The sequence below is a fragment of the Spinacia oleracea genome, chromosome 3 (assembly GCF_020520425.1).
Source record: "Spinacia oleracea cultivar Varoflay chromosome 3, BTI_SOV_V1, whole genome shotgun sequence".
Taxonomy (NCBI): domain Eukaryota; kingdom Viridiplantae; phylum Streptophyta; class Magnoliopsida; order Caryophyllales; family Amaranthaceae; genus Spinacia; species Spinacia oleracea.
The window spans coordinates 25233766-25248669 of NC_079489.1; positions in this window are offsets into that span (position 1 = coordinate 25233766).

Consider the following 14904-nt stretch of genomic DNA (forward strand, 5'->3'; position numbering starts at 1 on the left):
AATGTGAACGGGCAGAACCGCATAACGAATCTCGGCTCCCTCAGGAGTTGGGACTAAGGATACCTTTTTTCGCCAATAGGGGGGTGCATACGCCGCTGTAGACACCTACTTTTGTCTCCGTTCCCGCAAGGGAAAGGTTCGATGATGAAAGCATAAAAACTCCACTTGACAACGCATCTCCTATAAAATAAACGAATCTCGATTGCCTATTTCATTTCACCTGAAACCTGCTATTTATGGAAACCTGCTAAAAATAGTAACTGCCGTAAAAGGTAGCGTCTAAAAGTGGCAAATCATAAAAGATAGAAACATGTCAGAATTAGGCGTTGCACTCCAACATAAATCCTAAATGAGATAGAAAACCGCGAGAATCCTACTCCTAATAGGATTCGGAAATAGGAGTTACGTATTAATTAAAATCCTAACGAACCTAGAGTTCGTAACGGGCCCACACGCATTCCGTCATAAAATTGATACGCACTAAAAGACTCGAATTAATCTCAAACTCTACGGATTTTAGGAATCCGAATATGACTAAACAAAACTGCCCAGACCCTATTTTCAACGCCTGGCTCTGGGCGCCGAAATCTTCGGCGCCCAGGCCTGGGCGCTGAAAATACCTGGGTACGTCTCTTTTCCTAATTCTTTGTGGATTAGAACTCTGTAATTCTATCTTTCCACGAACTCTTCCCTATAAATAGACCCCTAGTTTCGACGTGAAACACACAACAACACATAATATACTCTGAGTATTGACTCTAAACCCCTTAGCCTAAGCCTCTCGCTGCGAAACTGTTCACGCGTTCTGTCGCAATCGATCCATAAATCGAACAGAACGTATCCTGTCCCATATTCGAGATTCGTTAAATAAAAAGAAGAAATAGCAAAGTCAAAGTGGTTAGTTTTCTGAGAACCGTGACGCACCTCTCAAGGGTGCGTCGTAATGTGTCCCTTTTCGAAGATTTAACTGCTTTCCTCGCCCTTTTTATGAACTGTTAAACTAACCTAATATGATTGTTCTATCACGCCTAACAAATATAATATTTTTGGGAAATCGGATTATCATGCTAGGTCCCTTAATGCTATTTAAATCAGATAATCACGATCGAATTAGTATTATATGTTGCATATTGCTAAAATCAATTCAGATTAGTTTAATAGTTAACGCATGTCCCTTTAATTATTTATGCTGAGCTAGTAAGGATATCCTGCCTCTGGAGTTATCGATGAGCGAATTACTCCTCTCGGTAGTTACAGTCCCCCGAACCCTCAATCTCTACCTTGCGGGTGTACATTGAGAGATCCCCACACCAGGGATCACAAGGGAACCTACGGCCGTCGTGGTCAAACATAATTGCACTCCCTTTATGTCACGATAACCGGGTTTTGTCAGTTTTTCTCATTGTTGTTAAAAACTGAATGGCGACTCCTATATCACTAGTCAATTGGGTGTATACTCACAGGAAATCCAATTACACTTGATTGAATAAAAATAATCGTCACACCCACGAGGGACAAGGTCACGCATTAGCCTCGCGCTTTTTCGACCCCCTCACAGTGGCAACTCCACTGGGGATAGTGAAGGAAATACTCGTGCTTGTAGGTTATCAAAATAGCCGAAGGGTGAAACGATCCTACCCCGCGTTTATTTCCCCATCAAGTTGGGACGACCTGAAAATCAGCATATTAATGTGAACGGGCAGAACATCATAACGAATCCCGGTTCCCTCGGGAGTTGGGACTAAGGATACCTTTTTTCGCCAATAGGGGGGTGCATACGCCGCGCATGTTTCCCACTCGGTACTTGTGCGGGTAGTACACCTATCCCGAACCCAATCGCTCGCTCATTAGGTCCCTCTCGCCTACATGCCCCCTTGGCTTGCACTTGCGGGTTGGCCTCTTGAGCGAAATTCGTCTGTTGAAGACACTACCTCGACCGGGGCATGTGTTGGATCTACGATAGAAGCGGTACCAAGCCAGGCGCAGATAAACTACCCATAGAAGCCTATCATAAACTACGTGACATATTTAATTTTCAAATCCATGTTTGTAATGTAGTTATGTGTAGCGAACTATGTGACTATGTTATGATTGTGCGTACGAATAATGCTAGACAAATAATGCTAGAAAACTAACGACCTTAAAAATTGCCCAAACATTCATAAACCAATTGGCCAAAGAGTTATACCACAATACGTGTTCCGCAAACCCGAACGATCGCCACAAAAAAAAGCGACATTCGGGATGGCCTGTAACGAATCCCACAAACGCTTCACAACGCGTAAAGGACGTTATAGGGCAAGCACGCAAAATTAAGTCGCATAAAACAAAAGAATATACGCGAACAGAAAACGAGTACAAGTCAGGGACGCATTTTCAGCGCCCCTGGCTGGGCGCCAATATTTCTCACGCCCACTGCTGGGCGCTGAAGTTGCTGCCTGGCCTTTTGGTCAGGCACAGCAGCCTCGGTGCCCACGCATGAAGAAAATACGTAGCAAAAAAAAAACAACTTTTCGTAAAAAACAATTCCTACGAGGGCGTATGAAAAAGCACTCGATTCTAAAAGCGACTTGTAAAAAAATGAATAACTCTTTGTGTCGTTGTTAGGCCTCCTACGACGACGATGTTCGGCACCAAAGCCGAGCATGCTAATTAAACCTTGAATGTCACGTGGGCGAAGTATTCAAAAAAAATAAATGTTCGAATAAAGTCTTCAAAAAAAATAAATGTTCAAATAAATCCGAGTCTAGGCTAGGCTATGCCAAAATACAATCCAAATCCTAAGTCTTAGTTGTCTTATCCATAGAATCGGTCCTAATGCTTGGTGTCGTTCTGCAAGTTAAAAGGTTAAACCATATTGAGTCTCCCTTCCTAACATTTAAATCAATAAGCACCTATATGTAATTGTCATCCCTTGCTAAGAATCCACGGCCTCAATACTCTCTCTCACCAATAAAAAGAATATATTATTTAATTCAAGTATTTGCAAAATGGAAACGGTCACATTCTGAAAATCATTCCCTCATAGTCGCACAAACCCCAAAGTGAACCTAAGGTGTCAATACCGTTAGGAAAAATTAATAGCCTCAAGGCTTAGGATCACATTTGGTCACGACTATCATAGTCCTCTCGAGTCACTCACTCCTTGAAATACTACTAAGTACGGACTAAAAGATTTTCCATGAATGCAACATGACCAACCATGAAAATACCCAAATCGGCATACCATAAGACTACCATTGGGGTAAAAGCAATACACACTAAGAGAGAAGCCGCACTAATGATTCTAGTCTTGCATAAATGAAAATTCAATCTCCCCAATTAACCGCCTTGCCAACATTAAGCAAAATGGCGCATGACAAATGAACACCCAAGGGTTAAAATCTAAAGTGTCAACCAACGAAAGTCTGAGAGTCGCTTGGTCAAGTATTATAGGCTTACGCCACGACATTATTTTGAGTCTAGGCCACCTCCTTGTATTCATACACGGGTTATAATCAGAAAGATTAAAGAAAGTTCGAGTCTAAATCACAACTTCCAATTAAATCCCGAGAACTGTAAAAAATTACTTTCGATGTAATCCTTTCGTTAAAATTCAATAAGGTAAAAACAACATTTTGAATCTACACTATTTGCATATTTTAAGAAACGACTAAATACGCTTGCAAAGTAAGACAATTTAAAGGTCCACCCTAGGCCTACTAAAATTAAAGGTCCACTATAGGCCTACCAAACGAGGCTCACTCAGTCTCGCCTCGTGACTCAAAGACCACAACCATCTACCTTTTAGCCCAAATTAAAAATTGAAGAATTTATGTTGGGGGGGAATCCCAAGGAAAAAAGAAAGAAAAAATAGAAAGAGAAAAGGGAGAGCGAAAAGAGCAAGCCATGGAATACTTATCCCGTAGTGCAACATTTACCTAAGTAAACGAAGGAAAAGAATTGAGTCAACCAATCCAAATCATAAAATTCTACGATGTCTACCCTTTCCAATCCTTATGCTCTTAGACGCCTTCGCTCTGGGGTCCCTGTTCAGCTCATTTAACCTATCCATGTTCTCATTGCCATGACCCAAGAAACCATTACCTCGACTCTTGTTCTTGAACTTGTTGTCAACCGCAAACCATGCACGGCCATTGACACGTGCGTCATACCCATTATTTCCAAAGCCCAAAACCCATTATTACACCACCGTTAGCATAATAACCATATACCTTGTTCAGACACATCCTGTTGATATACCCTTGAGCCGTTTCCATGCTACTCGTTGTCCTTGGTTGATGTAAGCTCATGACACTAGCTTGAGGCCGTAAAATGTGAATCCTAGCAGATGTAATCCTTATGCTTGACCAAAACCTATACAAATTACCCTATCTCATTCAACCCATCTTTCAAACCGTCTTGAGTCACGAATAAAAAAAGAAGACAAATGAAAAGTACAAAAAATAATAAATAATAAAAAAAAAACGAACTTTGCAAAGCGCCTTTAAAAATTCGTTTAAAAAGAAAAAGAACATTTAGCGCACAAAAAAAGATTCACAAATATTTGGCACAAAACCAAAAAAATCTGCCCAGGTATCATTTTCAGCGCCAAGAGCTGGGCGCCGAAATCTTTAGCGCCCCAGCCTGGGCGCTGAATCTCTCTGCCTGCTAAAATTTGTCCAGAAGTGCTCGTCATCTTATCCGCACATGCACGAAAAAATAACGAACACTTGGGGGGTACAGCACGTATTCAGATATACGTACCACCAAAAAAAAAAATACATGTACTCAAACGAAAAATATAAAATAAATTTTTGGCTTACGGCAAAGCAGCAGATTAAAATAATAATGAACTTCACTTATCTCATCCTATTTCAAATAATACGTTTCCACCTCAGAACGTACTTGTTTAAAATCGGCATTCCAAGAAACCATTTTCTAGGCTAAGAACTACGCAAGACCTGATTCCAAATTAAAATTATTTAAGGCGGATACGTAGGCAATCCATGATTCGGTCCAACCAATTTGCAAAAATATTAAAAGCCTATAGAATAACAAGAATAAAAAATAGAAGTCCCTTATTGAAATTTAATTACTTGCAATCCAAGTCGAAAGAAAAATTTAAGTCAAAGCAAGAATCCAAGCCATCAATACGCCAAAATAAGCACACATCGAAAAATAATAAGGGCATGTACCCCTGCCAGAAGGAGCACTCACACTCCTAGGCACTTAGCCAAGACTCAAAAGACCGCTTTGCCTCAATTGAATGGGGGCTAGCGCAAACGTCCATGACCTCTAAAATACTCGACTTGACCCTCCCTAAAAGCAAACTAACTCACTTAAAGACTTTCTTTCACCACTAGACATAGTCGTTCGCTTAAAGACCTTCTTTCACCCCTAGCCACAGTCATGATCGCCAACAAGTAGTAAGGGCAGTAATCTTGCAATAAAGAGGATTGTTCTACGGCATCACCCCATCGTCCCTTCGAACTCAGGGCACCCGTTCATGGTAATTCAAATGCTTGCTAATCTCCTTCGGAAAAAATCAGACATTGTCAATAGGACTTGGCACTTAACCAAGGCTCACCCTACTCAGGCATATGACACGGGCATCTAAAATCAAAATCTGAAAACATTATTAATGGGAAGACATAACAATAACTGGGGGCTAAAAATTGAAATGAAAAGATAGGGAAGGAACTAAGTATACCTCGACCTTTTATACAGACATACACCAAGTAAATCTAAGTCAATTTGAAAACGGTTTATATTCCCGCAATTTTGGAAAAGATGGCCCTAAAAGCCTAAAGCATATGCCAAACGGGCACAAGTATATCTTGACGCCTGCACCCTGGCTTCCGGCAAATCCTTAGACAGCATTCCAAAAATCGTAACAGTATTTTGATTCACTCATGTAATCCTGTACGAACCCTTCTATAAGTCAACCTACTTAGGACACCTCGGATTGTACACAGTAGGACTCGGATTTTAAAAGATTTTCAAATGATTTTTAAAAGACTTCTTCAAAAGTGTCGTTGGTTTAAGCTAAGTATGCGTTTATCTCAATTTTGCAAGTGAGTCAAAAGATTTCTAAATACGATTATGGGTAAAGAAAGGCACCTAGCTTTAGGTCAAGGCACACTTCAAAATGTGACTACCTTGACCATGGCAATGTCGCACAATACGACATTTACAAGAGAAGCAACAAAATCACTACTCGAACAGACCTCGCACTAAACGAGTCTGGTTCAAACTATTCATGATCGGTGTCACCGTGAATGCATAAAAATGTATGCAAAGCATTATAGCACCAAGCCAATCCCGTAGCTACAATTGGAGGTTTGAGAAAAACACTCTAAAAATCCTCGAAATGACGATTTTATCGCAAATTCTCGACGCTAATGCTATACATACATCATAGGGGCTCAATCCTAAGCTTTAATCGTGCAAAACGAACCTTAGAATGGCTACAACTCCTCCCAAGTTCTAAAGCACTACTTAGAATATATAAAGTCACCCCACTAACAAGGGTAACTGAAAATCGCGAGTCACCAAAACTCCGATCAAGCTACTGCACATAACGCTCGCCCTACAAGCGCCCGTTACACAGTCTACCTCGTTCCAAAGCAAAAGCAAAAAAAAATCATCAAAATATACCCAGAAATCAATTTCAACGCCCAGAGCTGGGCGCCGATATCTTTAACGCCCCAGCCTGGGCGCTGAATCTTTCTGCTAGCCATGTTTTTCCCAGATATAAAAATGAGAAAGAAACATCTATGAATCCTCGCATCGAACGAAGTAATAAACCGTGCAAACCCACGCAGAAGGTGCTACCCTTGTTCGAGGATCTGAACAAGGCATGATGAAATACTCCAATGCAAAAAATAATAATATCCCAACACCTGGAGAAATGTTCTAAGACACGCCGTTAGGCCACACAAGCCTACGTCGCACCATAAGTTCAACCGTCCCACGGTACAAGTCTAAAAGAAGAGTAAGGCATGTTGCACTAATGTAGGCACGACCAAGAGCACGTGTAAAAGAGGCAAAGACTACTTATCGCCCAAATGCAAGCCACACGACTTCTATATTAAGGATTAAAGGTAGCAAAATATTACCTACCACGGAAGGGATAGCTCGCCCCTACACGAGCGAAACCCCAAGGCATCTTTCTCGAAAGAACCTACAAAATCGTACGCCAAAAGGAAGTATCCCAACATGCATACTTGGGGGCTCCAAGCTACGAAACAACCATAACAAAATAAAAAAATCTCGAAGCAAATTTTTGAACAATCGAAAGGGCACGATGTTTGAGCCCACTTCATGAATGGACCTGACCCCTATCAAGCTTCTAAGCAAACTATTCAAAATCAGTCATTGCTCAAAAAAAAATGATTCAAGCAAACTGATTAATGGACCGCACACAACGGCCATTCTATGAACGCTCGTTCGCACATACATATCATCATTCACGAACACGTTAAAAAAATATAAGAGCGATCAAATTCTTACACCTCAAGGTATGTTCCTCGGGCCATATAGACTCGCCCGACTATTGCAATAACTGTACACCTTAAGAGCAACAGTTCCTTAAAATAATCGCCCCAAAGCGACAAGCACCGTAGTCCACCAATCGGCTACGACTTCTCAAGAAAATCATCACGTTCTAAAAACAAAGAAAAAAACAAAAGAAAAGAGAATACATAGAACTTCCAAGTGAAATAAACGAATGAACAAGAGGCCAACTGTGTCATAAAAAGACCAGCCCAAACAACACTTTCAACGCCCCACCTGGGCGTGAATTATTTCAACGCCTAGACCTGGGCGCCGAAAATGAACCCAGGCTCAAAAAGGCCCTAACTTCTATTGGGCCCTGCCATATTCATTCGGCTTGAAAATTGCCGATTTCTTCACTGAAAGTCGCACCTCACGGCTTTGTTAAGAGTAGCACACGACTATAGAAGGTCGCTCGCACATACGAGCATGACCCCAAACATGGTTACAAGATGCGAAAAACAACCAACGAGCCTTAGTGCTTGGGGGCTCGCGAAAAAATAGACTTCAACGAGGAGCGCGCGATCAAAATCGCATTCCCAGACTGCGCCATACACCATATCATGTTTGGATGTCTCAAAAAAAAATATTGCTAAACAAAAATATACACAGTATGGACCCACTTATAGGACACATCTAATCAGGAAATATTACGACCCACCAACAGGTTGTAATCACAAAAGCCCTTCTACATAGGCAAAATAAGAAATTCAAAATGGGCTCGCCCACCCTCAGCGGGCGGGGTCTGCGTCACTAGCCGCGCAGGTCCTCAGTTTTCGAAAAATAAAAAAACAAAATAAAATTTCAAAACAGATTCGTCCACTTCTATCGGACGGGGGGGTCCACCCTCAGCGGACAGGCTCGCCATCTTCAGCCGGCGGGGTCTACGGCGCAAACCACGTAGGTCCTTATTTTCAAAAAAAAAACAAAAAAAAATTTCAAAATAAATTCGTCCACTTTTATCGGACGGGGGGTCCACCCTCAGCGGACAGGCTCGCCATCTTCAGCCGGCGGGGTCTACGTCACAACCGCGTAGGTCCTTATTTTCAAAACAAAAATTTCAAACAGATTCGTCCACTTCTATCGGACGGAGTGTCCACCCTCAGCGGACAATGTTCGCCACCTTTAGCGGGCGGGGTCTACGTCACAAACCGCGTAGGTCCTTATTTTCAAAAAAAAATTTAAACAGATTCGTCCACTTCTATCGGACGGGGTGTCCACCCTCAGCGGACGAGGTTCGCCACCTTCAGCGGGCGGGGTCTACGTCAAAAACCGCGTAGGTCCTTATTTTCAAAAACATCAAACAGATTCGTCCACTTTTATCGGACGGGGGGTCCACCCTCAGAGGACAGGCTCGCCCACCTTCAGCGGGCGGGGTCTGCGTCACTAACAGCGCAGGTCCTTAGACGCTGCAGCGATAACTTTTATTGGTTTTCCCATTTTCCAAAAATTAAAGGATTGGTTTGTTGGATTTTCCTTCGTTTTACATCCTATAAAAACAAGGGGGTTTTCTCGTTTAGCTAGCCCTGAAAATGAGAATCTTTAAAAAAACGTTTTACCTCGTGATTGGGCTTGGCCAGGCCCAATTACACTATACAGCTTTAATTTCGAAAACATCTGTAGTTACTCCCAATGACAAAGTGAGGGAGTTTCTACGCATCTTTAGATCCTTCCAATGACAAGGTGAGGAAGTTTCTATACTATCAGTTGACAAATCCCAATGACACGTGAGGGATATGTCGACACTTCAAGTGATGACCCTTAAGTCAAATGTTATCACTCGGGGGCTCTTGAGACCCTCGCAAAACAGGTCACATACACCATGGCTTGTGTGACGCACTCCGTCTAAATACTTTGACCATCGTCTTACTCCAAGACTCAGTCAAAGTGGGGGCTAACTGTAGACACCTACTTTTGTCCCCGTTCCCGCAAGGGAAAGGTTCGATGATGAAAGCATAAAAACTCCACTTGACAACGCATCTCCTATAAAATAAACGAATCTCGATTCCCTATTTCATTTCACCTGAAACCTGTTATTTATGGAAACCTGCTAAAAATAGTAACTGCCGTAAAAGGTAGCGTCTAAAAGTGGCAAATCATAAAAGATAGAAACCTGTCAGAATTAGGCGTTGCACTCCAACAAAAATCCTAAATGAGATAGAAAACCGCGAGAATCCTACTCCTAATAGGATTCGAAAATAGGAGCTACGTATTAATTAAAATCCTAACGAACCTAGAGTTCGTAACGGGCCCAGACGCATTCCGTCATAAAATTGATACGCACTAAAAGACTCGAATTAATCTCAAACTCTACGGATTTTAGGAATCCGAATCTGACTAAACAAAACTGCCCAGACCCTATTTTCAACGCCTGGCTCTGGGCGCCGAAGCTGAAAATACCTGGGTACTTCTCTTTTCCTAATTCTTTGTGGATTAGAACTCTGCAATTCTATCTTTCCACGAACTCTTCCCTATAAATAGACCCCTAGTTTCGACGTAAAACACACAACAACACATAATATACTCTGAGTATTGACTCTAAACCCCTTAGCCTAAGCCTCTCGCTGCGAAAGTGTTCACGCGTTCTGTCGCAATCGATCCATAAATCGAACAGAACGTATCATGTCCCATAATCGAGATTCGTTAAATAAAAAGGAGAAATAGCAAAGTCAAAGTGGTTAGTTTTCTGAGAACCGTGACGCACCTCTCAAGGGTGCGTCGTAATGTGTCCCTTTTCGATGATTTAACTGCTTTCCTCGCCCTTTTTATGAACTGTTAAACTAACCTAATATGATTGTTCTATCACGCCTAACAAATATAATATTTTTGGGAAATCGGATTATCATGCTAGGTCCCTTAATGTTATTTAAATCAGATAATCACGATCGAATTACTATTATATGTTGCATATTGCTAAAATCAATTCAGATTAGTTTAATAATTAACGCATGTCCCTTCAATTATTTATGCTGAGCTAGTAAGGATATCCTGCCTCTGGAGTTATCGACGAGCGAATTACTCCTCTCGGTAGTTACAGTCCCCCGAACCCTCAATCTCTACCTTGCGGGTGTATATTGAGAGATCCCCACACCAGGGATCACAAGGGAACCTACGGCCGTCGTGGTCAAACATAATTGCACTCCCTTTATGTCACGATAACCGGGTTTTGTCAGTTTTTCTCATTGTTGTTAAAAACTGAATGGCGACTCCTATATCACTAGTCAATTGGGTGTATACTCACAGGAAATCCAATTACATTTGATTGAATAAAAATAATCGTCACACCCACGAGAGACAAGGTCACGCATTAGCCTCGCGCTTTTTCGACCCCCTCACAGCCGCGCATGTTGCCCACTCGGTACTTGTGCAGGTAGTACACCTATCCCGAACCCAATCGCTCGCTCATTAGGTCCCTCTCGCCTGCATGCCCCCTTAGGCTTGCACTTGCGGGTTGACCTCTTGGGCGAAATTCGTTTGTTGAAGACACTACCTCGACCGGGGCATGTGTTGGATCTACGATAGAAGCGGTACCAAGCCAGGCGCAAATAACTACCCATAGAAGCCTATCATAAACTACATGACATGTTATTATTGCCTCATGATGGAATGTTAGTTATGTGTAGCGAAATATATGATTGTGTGTGACAAACTATCCTAGAAAAACCAACGACCTTAAAAATTGCCCAAACATTCATAAACTAATTTGCCAAAGAGTTATACCGAAATACGTGTTCCGCAAACCCGAACGATCGCCACAAAAATAAGCGACGCTCGGGATGGCCTGTAACGAATCCCACAAACGCTGCACAATGCGTAAAGGACGTTATTAGGCAAGCACACAAAATCGAAGTAGCGTAAACAAAAGTAGACGCAAACAGAAAACGAGAACCAGCCAGGGACGCATTTTCAACGCCCCTGGCTGGGCGCCAGAATTTCTCACGCCCTACGCTGGGCGCTGAAGTTGGTGCTTGGCCTTCTGGTGAGGCGCAACAACCTCGGTGCCCGCGCAAAAAGAAAATACGTAGCACGAAAAACGTTCGTAAAAAGAATTGCTACGAGGGAGTAAGAAAAGCACTCGATTCTAAAAAGCGACTCATAAAAAATAAATAACTCTTTGTGTCGTTGTTAGGCCTTCTACGGCGACAATGCTCGGCACCAAAACCGAGCATGCTAATTAAACGACCTTGAATGTCACATGGGCGAAGTATTCAAAAAAATATATAATGTTCGAATAAAGTCTTCAAGAGAAAAATAAATGTTCAAATAAAAAATAAATAAATCCGAGTCTAGACTAGGCTATGCCAAAGTACAGTCTAAATCCTAAGTCTTAGTTGTCTTATCCATAGAATCGGTCCTACTACTTGTTGTCGTTCTGCAAGTTAAAAGGTTAAACCATATTGAGTCTCCCTTCCTAACATTTAAATCAATAAGCACCCATATGTAATTGTCATCCCTTGCTAAGAATCAACGGCCTCAATACTCTCTTTCACCAATAAAAAGAATATACTATAGTATTTGCAAAATGGAAATAGTCACATTCTGGAAATCATTCCCCCATAGTCGCACAACCCCAAAGTGAACCTAAGGTGTCAATACCATTGGCAAGAAAAATTAATGGCCTCAAGGCTTATAATCACATTGGGTCACGACTATCATAGTCCTCTCGAGTCACTCACTCCTTGAAATACTATTAAGTACGGACTAAAACATTTTCCATGAATGCAACATGACCAACCATGAAAATACCCAAATCGGCATACCAATAGGGCTACCATTGGGGTAAAGCAATACACACTAAGAGAGAAGCCGCACTAATGATTCTAGTCTTGAAAAAATAAAAATTCGATCTCCCCAATTAACTACCTTGCCAACATTAAACAAAATGGCGCATGACAAATGAACACCCAAGGGTTAAAATCTAAAGTGTCAACCAACGAAAGTTATGGTCCAATTAGCCTAAGTCTGAGAGTTGCTTGGTCAAGTATTATAGGCTTACGCCACATCATTATTTTGAGTCTAGGCCACCTCCTTGTATTCATACACGGGTTATAATCAGAAAGATTAATGAAAGTTTGAGTCTAAATCACAACTTCCAATTAAATCCCAGAAACTGGAATCTGAAAAGAAACAAAAAATTACTTTCGATGTAATTCTTTCGTTAAAATTCAATAAGGTAAAAACAACATTTTGCATCTACGCTATTTGCATATTTTAAGAAACGACTAAATACGCTTGCAAAGTAAGACAATTTAAAGGTCCACCCTAGGCCTACTAAAATTAAAGGTCCACTATAGGCCTACCAAACGAGGCTCACTCAGTCTCGCCTCGTGACTCAAAGACCACAACCATCTACCTTTTAGCCCAAATAAAAAATTGAAGAATTTATGTTGGGGAGGAATCCCAAGAAAAAAGAAAGAAAAAATAGAAAGAGAAAAGGGAGAGCGAAAAGAGAAAGCCAGGGAATACTTATCCCGTAGTGCAACATTTACCTAAGTAAACGAAGGAAAAGAATTGTGTCAACCAATCCAAATCATAAAATTCTACGATGTCTACCCTTTCCAATCCTTATGCTCTTAGACGCCTTCGCTCTGGGGTCCCTGTTCAGCTCATTTTAACCTATCCATGTTCTCATTGCCATGACCCAAGAAACCATTACCTCGACTCTTGTTCTTGAACTCGTTGTCAACCGCAAACCACGCACGGCCATTGACACGTGCGTCATACCCCTTATTTCCAAAACCTGCTCTTATACCACCATTAGCATAATGACCATATAACTTGTGTGGATACATCCTGTTGATATACCCTTGAGCCGTCCCCATGCTACTCATTGGCCTTGGTTGATGTAAACTCATGACACTAGCTTGAGGCTGCAAATTGTGAGACCTAGCAGATGTAATCCTCATGCTCGACCAATACCTATACAAATTATCCTATCTCATTCAACCCATCTTTCAAGCCGTCTTGAGTCACAAATAAAAAGAGACAAATGAAGAGTACATTCTATGCTCAACGTAAAAATAAAAAATATATATGAATAATAAAAAAGGAAACTTTGCAAAGCGCCTCTAAAGTTAGTCTAAAAAGAAAAAAGAAGCATTTAGCGCACCAAAAAAGATCCGCCCAGAAATAATTTCCAGCGCCCACAGCTGGGCGCCGAAATCTTTAGCGCCCTAGCCTGGGCGCTGAATCTCTCTGCTTGCCAAATTTTGTCCATAAGCGCTCGTCATTTTGTCCGCACATGCACGGAAAAATAACGAACACTTGGAGGGGTACAACACGTATTCAGGTATACGTACCAAAAAAACACATGAAAAGAAAATACATATACTTAAAAAAAATAAAACAAAATTTTGGCTTACGGCAAAGCAGCAGATTAAAATAATAATGAACTTCACTTATCTCATCCTATTTCAAACATTACGGTTCCACCTCAGAACGTACTTGTTTAAAAACAGCATTCTAAGAAACCATTTTCTAGGCTAGAACTACGCAAGACCTGATTCCAAATTAAATCTATTTAAGGCGGATACGTAGGCAATCCATGATTCGGTCCAACCAATTTGCAAAAATATTAAAGCCTATAGAAAAATAAGAATAAAAAGTAGAAGTCCCTTATTGAAATTTAATTACTTGCAACCCGAGTCGAAAGAAAAAGTCATAGGAAGAATCCAAGTCATCAAGATGCCAAAACGAGCACACATCGAAAAATAATAAAGGCACGTACCCTTGCCAGAAGGAGCACTCACACTCCTAGGCACTTAGCCAAGACTCAAAAGATCGCTCTGCCTCAATTGAATGGGGGCTAGCGCAAGCGTCCATGACCTCTAAAGTACTCGACTTGACCCTCCCTAAAGCGAACTAACTCACTTAAAGACTTTCTTTCACCACTAGACATAGTCGTTTGCTTAAAGACCTTCTTTCACAACTAGACACAGTCATGATCGCCAACAAGTAGTAAGGGCAGTAAGCTTGCAATAAAGAGGATTGTTCTACGGCATCGCCCCATCGTTCCTTCGAACTCAGGGCACCCGTTCATGGTAATTCAAATGCTTGCTAATCCCCTTTGAAAAAATAAAAAAAATGGTACATTGTCAATTAGGACTTGGCACTTAACCAAGGCTCACCCTACTCAGGAATATGATATGGGCATCTAAAATCGAAATCTGAAAGCATCATTAATGGGAAGAAATAACAGCAACTGGGGGCTAAAAAGTGAAATGAAAGAGCTAGGGAAAGAACTAAGTATACCTTGACCTTTTGTGCAGACATACACCAAGTAAATCTAAGTCAATTTGAAAACGGTTTATATTCCCGCAATTCTGGAAAAGATGGCCCTAAAAGCCTAAAGCACATGCCAAACGGGCA